The sequence below is a fragment of the Thalassophryne amazonica genome, chromosome 13, assembly GCF_902500255.1.
Source record: "Thalassophryne amazonica chromosome 13, fThaAma1.1, whole genome shotgun sequence".
NCBI lineage: Eukaryota > Metazoa > Chordata > Actinopteri > Batrachoidiformes > Batrachoididae > Thalassophryne > Thalassophryne amazonica.
In genome coordinates, this window is record NC_047115.1 from 58,398,629 (window position 1) to 58,408,028 (window position 9,400).

Genomic DNA, 9,400 nt, shown 5'->3' on the forward strand with positions numbered 1-9,400 from the left:
ACCCTCATTTCGCCTTATGTCACAGAGGTCGCAGTTGAGTGTTGCTCCATCTTGATTAGTGGTGATCCTTAATAGAGCGTGACAGTGTTCTTCTCTGATGTGCGCACAATTAAACCCTACTGCACTGCATTCAGTTTCATTGCTGCAGTATGCTGAAGGACAGTGACGCCAAGTCGGCTAAAAGTCTCGTTCCAATGCTCATCAGCATGCTCCTGCAGATGTTCCACCTGTTGCTGTTGTGCCTGATGTTTGGGGAAAATAAGCGAGATAAGAGCCGTGTGGGGCCACACATCTGGCTCCCTCGTCGTCTCCTCTCTGCGCCACTCCATGGCACAGAGCCCAACTAAGCATGCAGTCACAAAGTTCTTCTGCTGTGGATTTTGAGGAGCAAACTGGAGCGATAGGAATTGTTCAGCAGCTGATGCTAGGATGAATGTGTGTGTGTGTGTGTGGAAACAATTCGCCTCATTCACAGCATGACAGAACGTAACGATGTGCTGTTAAGCGCAGTAGCGCAAAACATTATTCTTGACCGTGTGTAATGGTTCTTGATAATTCGCCAGCAACACGTGTCATTAATTGTAACATGGTAACAGGTTGCAGCAGTTCCTGAGGACACCCGACGCCTCTGCCTCAAATCATCACATTCATGATCAGCGGCCAAGAATGTATACTTCGTGGCATTCGTGACTTCTTGTTATGTGTAAACGCAGCATTATAACAAGCGTTTGGGTAATATTGAATGCTGAAAATATAAAAACCTATTTTTGTGTTGGATTTCATGAAATGGTTTGCTATACTGTGGTTATCGGGATTCTGCAATCCCATTTTAAATGGCCTTTTAAGATGAACTGTGTACAAAGACATTTACAAACCGTCACATTGAGCCACTCAAGATGAGACAGTTTGCACATTGGAAGCAATTTTAAGTTTCTAGGGCTTCTGCAAGGACATTCCAGCAGACAGAACTGGGATTCAAATTATCATGATTGTGCCAGGCATCTCCGAACACAAGTTGAAACTGGAAGCAGATGGTCTACAGCAGCAGAAGACCATAGCAGAATGAAATATAGACTTGTCACCTAAGACCCCCGTCACACACAGAATGAATGAGGCACAAAAGAATGACGAATTGACCCACATTTGAAAACTGTCGAGGTGCGGTCTGAAAATGTTGGACAGCTGTCTCAGAGCAGTCGACATAGTCAACGAGTATTTTGCACATGTGCAAAACACTTGTGGCGCAGTCTATGTAGGACACCCATCGAACAGCAGTCTATGTGCAGTCTAAGCACAATCCCACTGCAATCTACATATTTGTACGGCATCATAACAGCATTCGGAACAATCTGATCGTGGTCAGGCGAACCCCGAAACAGATGGGGCACGTCAGATCCTGCTGGCATGTCCCTCTTGTGTCATGTACGTGCACCTCCACTGGATCCGATTCAGGGAGCGCAAAGGAAATGTTCATATGCAACATGTATGTGGCACTCATCCATCTTGTGAAGTGGACATTGTGCAATCAACCCGAAAAGCACTGTATGTCACTCCAAGTCAGTGCGTCAGTGAGCGTTTCAGAGTCTTGGTACAACACCTGCAATGCAGCTCAAAGGGATGTCGCCCCCATAATACACATAACATATTTACCATTGAACTCTGTCAGAGGAATGACAGTGGAACTGTTTCGCCAGCCCATGACTCCATAAGTAAACATGTAAACTCACCTCCGGTTCGGCCCCAGGTGCATATCACAGCACAGGGCGGACATCGGCCAGGTGCTACAGCCTGTGGTTAAGTCTCTCTTGCCGCAGCTGCACGTGTGCTGTAAAGTTAGCTCACAAATGCCTCGGCCATAAAAATATCCCATATCAGGCACCGTCCCGCGCCACGCCGATGCTCCAACCGGACAGCGCAGTGCATAGCACTCAGTGTGCTCATCACATTGCAGTCACTGTGCTGTGTCCGTGAGCACAGTGCTGACAGTTTGTCATGTGGGGGACACTCATGACACTCACTTTATCCTAGCGGTGCGATGTCCTTCTCAGAGGTCAGTGCGCGTAAGGGAGCGAGTGGATGAGCGAATCGGCGGGTGGGTGAGTGAGTGAGTGAGTGACAGCACTCGGGTGCATCCATCCGGCAGTCTGAGCGCTTTAATTAGGATTCTGGTGCAGTCTGACAGCAGTCCGTGTCTACTTACTGTTGTCCAACAACATTTGGCCTGCAGTCATGCTGGTGTGCACAACGCAGTCCGGACCGGATCTGCCCACATTCTACGTGGTTGTCCAGCAGTTGACTGTCACGGCTGTCTAACTGTCTGTCCCTCCTGACTGCACCTCAAGGTTTTGTTTTGTTTTTCCCCCATTCCAGCTGATTCTGCTTGAATCCTGCTCATTCTTGCTATGTGTGACAGGGGTCTAAAGCCCCTTTCACACCGGGCCAACATAGAGTTGCATCATGCGGCATCATGACAACACCGAGTTTTGGAGCCTAATGCCACAATACTCTGAGGGACGCAAAGGGCAACACGAATTGGACACAAAAAATTAAAAGTTTAATTTTTTGGCAGATTTTTGCCATAGAACACTGGATGCAGAAAGGAAGTAGTTTTCATGCAAGTTGAGGCAACTTAACGGTACTTAATGTGACTGGATGCCACACCCACACAATGGGCCTCATGTATCAAAGTTGCGCACTTGTGGCGTAAATTTACGGTGTAAATTTGAAGTACACCAAAGTTGCCGTGACATGTATCAAGCAGTGTGCACCTGCCCATTTCCGGCGTACGCCTGACGCGACCTTGATAAATGCGGCGGGTGAAAACAATCGTAATTATAATAAACACGCCCATAAATATTCAGACTCCGCTTCAGACACACCCTCATTTTACGACATGGAAGCCAGGAAGACGGCAAAGAAAAAGAACTCCACCAATCACGACGCATGCCAATAGAGCGTCAAAAGCGTCCGTCGTATTAATTGTTTTGTAGTATAATCAAAAAAGTGTTACAGTGGTCCCTCGTTTATCGCTGGAGTTATGTTCTAAAAATAGCCCGTAATACGCGAAACCGCAACGTAGTCAGCGTTATTTTTTATAATTATTATAGACATTTTAAGGCTGTAAAACCACTTTATACACTTTCTCAATCAGGCATTAACATTTTCTCACTCTTCTCTCGTGTGTAAACTTTCTCAAAGTTCAAACCTTATTAGAAAAATAAGACCAACCTGTTTTCAGGCCCAAACATTTGTTTGAGAAATAAAAATAGAACGTTTTCCTATAAATAATTATGATGGCTTTTAGAACTAACGAATTTAATTTCAATGATCAACGAACGAGGTTGGACACATAAGAAATTATTAATAGTGACTGACCAGTATTTCACAGATCGCGCCTCTGCGTCCTGACGCCGCACCTTTTTCCACGCACACCTGGCTGCAGGTGTGACAAACACAGTTATGAGTAGTGGTGGCACTCTTTTTTCTTCTGGGCGAGAAGATTCTTATAAACAGACACGCAGAACACAGAACACGGTAAAAAAAAAGGCATGCAAAATTGGACTAAAAACTCCGCGAAACGACGAGGCCGCGAAAGGTGAACTGCGTTATAGCGAGGGACCACTGTATTCTCTTTTCACATGTCAATAATTCTTGACGTGGATATTTGCTCGCTCATTTAAAAAGACACGCCTAATTTTTCAGATTTCTTTATTCTTACAATGTGTTTCTTTATTTATTTTATTGTGACAAACGAATGGAGACAACACAACCTGATTGCAGCACGGGCGAAGGGAATCACAACACTACAGCTTAATTATCAATTTCATTGTCTAAAACGATCACACCACATAAAGTTAAGCTCAGCGCTGCTCTGGCTCCAGGCTCGAAGTCTGGAGAAAAAGGCGAGCAGCGTTTTCTTTGCAGTCAGCGCTGTGGCCACGGATCGTGCTCGATACACCAGCAATCCCGCAAAAGCGGGATTTGTATTGATTATTATGTAGTATAATCAGGAAAGTGTTATTTATGTAACATATGCATTGATTTGTATGATGGCACTGTTTATCAGGCCAATCATATTCATTTTTATGTGGATTCCAGCGCTGGTTCATTTTGGTGTATAATTTACGCCACCTCTCGACCTGGTGTATATTTTCAGCGCAGCGTACGCCAACGACCACATTGATAAATGCCAAGTGGCGCAGCCGTTTTGGCGTACACCCCATATACGCTCAAATATCGCCGTACGCACATTGATACATGAGGCCCAGTATAACACTACCTGACGCCAATTTATGATTCCTGCTGTGATTGTTGTCAAGCTATAAATCACACAGCCTGGCTGCAGCTCCTTGGCGCGCTCACCTCCTCTTGAGTTCTCTCAAGATTGTGTTAAATAAAGTCCATCAACTCCTGCTCACAGGCCGATCACCAAGTAGAGGACATGTCCACATCCAGTGTCCTCACGGAGGACATCTCCACGTCCACTCCCGGATGGATCGCACGTGATTGCCGGCTGCAGCTCCGCAGTCACAGGAAGAATCTAGAAGAGAAATCAGAGCCCACACCTGCTCATTACAGTCTGGCTGCAGCTCCTCAGTGCTCTCACCTCCTCAAGCTCCTCCCCCCCGCTTCGCGCAACTGACACAGACATTCCTGCATTATTAGATACACAGCATATGCAACTGTATGCAGGCCCGGTGTGAAAGGAACTTAAGAACAGGAAACGGGCTCCACTGGGCACAGGTTCACCAAAATAGAACAATGAACTGGAAAAGTGTTGTGTCATCAGCCTTACCAGGGTCAGAATTCAGTACAAATAACAAACGCATGGATCCATCCTATCTTCTGTCAACAGTTTAGGCTATTGTTGGTGTAAAGATGTGACAACTGTCTGATGTCAGTGTGGACCAAAATCTTGAAAGAATGTTTCCACCATTTTTTTAATCAATTCAGCAAAGAATTAATGCAATTCTGCATGGGAAGAGGGTCCAATCCAGTACAAGCAGGATAAATGTACAATTTTGTAAATACGTATTAAAATCAAATACATCATGAATTAAGAATGAATCATTGTTTTCTAATGTCAAATTATTGTCATAATTCACATTGTTTTAGTGTTTGTAACAATCCTTTGCATCATGGAGTAAAATGTCAATATTTGTACTTGCATAATTATATTCATTGTACTGTAAGAATCTGAATTGGAAAATAAAATGTTAAAAGTGACATGGTTGACTGTTTTGTTGCATTATCTAAAGCTTACATTCAGGTGGTTAAGTATTTGAATAGTGACTGTTGTTGTAATGTTGATCACAATGCAGTTGAAGGGAAACAATCAATCAATCAATCAACTTTTTTCTTATATAGCGCCAAATCACAACAAACAGTTGCCCCAAGGCGCTCCACATTGCAAGGCAAGGCCATACAATAATTATGAAAAACCCCAACGGTCAAAACGACCCTCTATGAGCAAGCACTTGGCCACAGTGGGAAGGAAAAACTCCCTTTTAACAGGAAGAAACCTCCAGCAGAACCAGGCTCAGGGAGGGGCAGTCTTCTGCTGAGACTGGTTGGGGCTGAGGGAAAGAACCAGGAAAAAGAGATCGATCACTAATGATTAAATGCAGAGTGATGCATACGGAGCAAAAAGAGAAAGAAACAGTGCATCATGGGAACCCCCCCACAGTCTACGTCTAAAGCAACATAACCAAGGGATGGTCCAGGGTCACCCGATCCAGCCCTAACTATAAGCCTTAGCGAAAAGGAAAGTTTTAAGCCTAATCTTAAAAGTAGAGAGGGTATCTGTCTCCCTGATCTGAATTGGGAGCTGGTTCCACAGGAGAGGAGCCTGAAAGCTGAAGGCTCTGCCTCCCATTCTACTCTTACAAACCCTAGGAACTACAAGTAAGCCCGCAGTCTGAGAGCGAAGCGCTCTAATGGGGTAATAAGATGTGCTTGTAGGGGTTTAACAGAAATACCACATTAACCATTTAGAAATTACAGCCATCTTAATACCCAGTCCCTCCATGTTCAAAGGCAACAAGTAATTAGACAAACTATAAGGGTTATTAAACCACCTGGTATGGAATGGGGGTGGGTGGTGGGGGGGTGGTGGTATAGCCACAGCATGTCCATCCGTCTATTTTCCCTAGTATATCTCAAGAACCTAAGGCACACCTGTGCACTAATCATGGTGTCTAATCAGCATCTTGATATGGCACACCTGTGAGGTGGGATGGATTATCTCAGCAAAGGAGAAGTGCTCACTATCACAGATTTAGACTGTTTTGTGAACAATATTTGAGGGAAATGGTGATACTGTGTATGTGGAAAAAGTTTTAGATCTTTGAGTTCATCTCATACAAAATGGGAGCAAAACCAAAAGTGTTGCATTTATGTTTTTGTTGAGTGTAGGTTGAAGAGGATTTGCAAATCGTATTCTATTTTTATTTACATTTTACACAATATCCCAACTTCATTGGAATCGGGGTTGTACAGATACCTGGAAAGAGCTTATGGTTTCATGAGATTACTGCACAGAGGTGTTTGCCAATACCTTAGCTGCAAAGGCAGACCTCATACCACAGGCATGGTGCCATGCTTGCATACTGTCTGTGGTATTGGGTCTCTTCAGAGGTTACTTGGGTATTGCAGGAATGACTTTGGATCAAACGTAGTTAGGAAGACTGATGAGGAGCACTGTTATGGCATTTTAGTCTTGGTGCACTTGTGCATGATTCAGCATGCATGTGTCTCAGTGCTGTGATCCCAGCAGTTGGAGAAGGCCAAGGGGGGACACCCATGTTCAAGTCACTGTGGGTCACTGCTCCCAGATCCCATATTCTCAGGAAGTTTGAAAAAAAATTAGTCACTATTAAGAGTTAAAAGAATTGAGCTGATAAAACTGCAAATTGATTGACAGAGAAGTAGGCTATTTTGACAACTGATTGTTTAATATATCAAAGAAAAATATTAAACTTTGTTTATACTTTATTAAATAAGATTATTTGCTCCTTTGCTTTTGGTTGAAAATTTAAATTTCTTTGGTGGTTTGGAGTGCTGGCAAGAAGTTGAAATGGCAATTTTTTTTAAATCAAATGTTTTATTAATCATAAAATTTGTTGACAAATTGAATGATGGAGGAGTAGATATGAAGATATTCATTAGATGCAGCTATGATCATATAATAATCTCCTTCCCATGTGTCATAGACCATTTACTTTGCTGTTGTCTGACGTTCTCCTCCAGGTGGAGCTGTGACTCTGCTTAAAACAAGGCTTTCATTTTCTTCATAGCTGCAGAAACTTCAGGTCTCCTCAGTCTGTGGGCTTCGAGAGCACATTCACAGTGAGAGGGCCAAATCGAGGGAAATGCGTGACATTTAATCATGCCTCTGGTGCATGCTGGATGATTAGCATCTCTGGAAAACAACACTATCAAGAGCCAAATGAAGGATCCCACACACTCACCTGGCCATGCAGCGTGCGCGCACACACACACGGTAATTGCACAAATCAGCTCCTGGGGCTCAGCATGTTAACTCGATGATCACCAGACTGCAGAGCACAATAAAATGTGCTTAGTGCACATGGATACTGACTGTAGGTGTATTGATTGTTCTCATTTAAACTGAGTAACCACATTTGTGTGTGGGATCGGCCCCCTCACAATAAAAAATGTGTTGGTGACTGCAGCCAAGGGCAGGAAAGCAGCTGCTAAAACATTGGATTTGTACAGGTTGAGCTTTACTTTCCTCCTACGAAACCCAACAAAACATTTTGCATCTAGCAAACTGATTATTATGCCCCACAATGGCTTGGAAAAGGTGGATATTGCAATAGATTCTGACAGCATTTGTTTAATACAGAACAAAAAAATTTACCATGGTTCTCCAATGGGTCTTGAGTTAGGTGGGAAGCGATCCCATCACCTTCTTGCTGTAAGGCAACAGTGCAAAAGTACAACAAGAAATTGTCAAACATGCAATGACAGACATGTTACAGCTACACAGACATATACTTGTACATACTATGGAGTCCGGTGGTCACAATGACTGATGCCTCAAAAGACTTCCAAATGGTGAAGAACAAAATCCCAGTAAAATGGACTTCCCAATGCAAACTAAAAGTCCACATGATGGTCCCACTCCTGAACCCCCCAAACAGCTTTGCCAGAGAGCCTACACCTCCCAGTCCCAGATGCATCCTGGATGGATGGATGGATCCTACACAGGTGTTTTCACAGACACACAACTAGAAATTTGTGTTCTCTGCAGCTCTTTTGCTCCTTCCTGGAATGCTGCAGAGGAACCTCTTGGTCCTGCCTCCTTGCCCCACATGCTTCTCCAGCCACCAAGCTAACATCTGGACAGCTGCAAATCCTCTGAGCATAATCTTGGACAGATAGTGCAGAAATCAATCAACCAGAATGACCAGTCCATCATAACACCATCATAAACAGCAGCGTTTACCCAATAATTTTGTTTGTTATGAGGCTGAGTCCTTCTACACCCATAATGCAACTAACAGAAGAGGAAAAGGCAATGATTCAGTACAGCTAAGTATAAATTAATTGTCAAACAGAGAATTATAGATCGATATGCTGTTCAGGGTGTACAACACCTCTTGCCCTATGTCTGCTGGGATAGGCTCCAGCACTCCCCGCCCCCCCATGACCCTTAATTGGAGTAAGCACGAAATGAATGAATGAATTCATAGCAGTTCAAATTAGTTCTGGTCAAAATATTTGGAATACTTAGGAAATTATAATTTCCACTTTGATGATGTTATCGATCGGCAGGGCTGGTGGACAAGTGGTTAGTGCACTTTGTTTCAGTGTGGAAGGTTCCCTGTTCAAATCCCACCCCTGCCACATTTCTCCATGTTATGTGGAGTTGTGTCAGGAAGGGCATCCGGCATAAAACTTGTGCCAATTCAACATGTAGATCCACCTCAGATTTGCTGTGGCGACCACGAGTGAAAACAAGGGAGCAGCTGAAGGGACTTTATGTTGTTATCAAGCATCTTCTGTATAACATGTTAGGACCCATTCACACTATGATGTGAAGTGGCTGACGCTGGCCGACATAGCTGATTCACAAAAGTCTCTGTGAAACACTTAACTTTGTATTGTACTGGTTGCCAAAGGTTTCCCAAAGTAATCATTTGCCCATGTGGTTATATCTGCTACTGATGAATGTCTGGTCTTCATGCAGTGGCGTCCGAGTGATTGGACATCATGGGTGTTCAGCTTAGGCTGGCACGGTCTACTGACTCACATATGTCCGCCATTGGAGGGTGGGGACATATGTAGTGCAGCCCTCAGAGCAGTGGCGTAGTTTGGCGGAACATTTGAGACATGAGGTGACGTTGCCTATATGAACTCGGCATAACTGTGCAGT

General features: G+C 43.9%; 1 protein-coding gene across 1 annotated transcript in view; it reads left to right on the top strand.

The window, feature by feature from the left end:
• Window positions 1-956, top strand: part of eif2ak2 (eukaryotic translation initiation factor 2-alpha kinase 2) — a 65,695-nt gene extending 64,739 nt beyond the window's left edge. The window contains exon 35 of the mRNA XM_034184384.1: window positions 725-956. The gene's annotated coding sequence lies outside the window, so the exon portion shown is untranslated. The remainder of the gene's footprint in view (window positions 1-724) is intronic.
• Window positions 957-9,400: the final 8,444 nt, after the last annotated feature.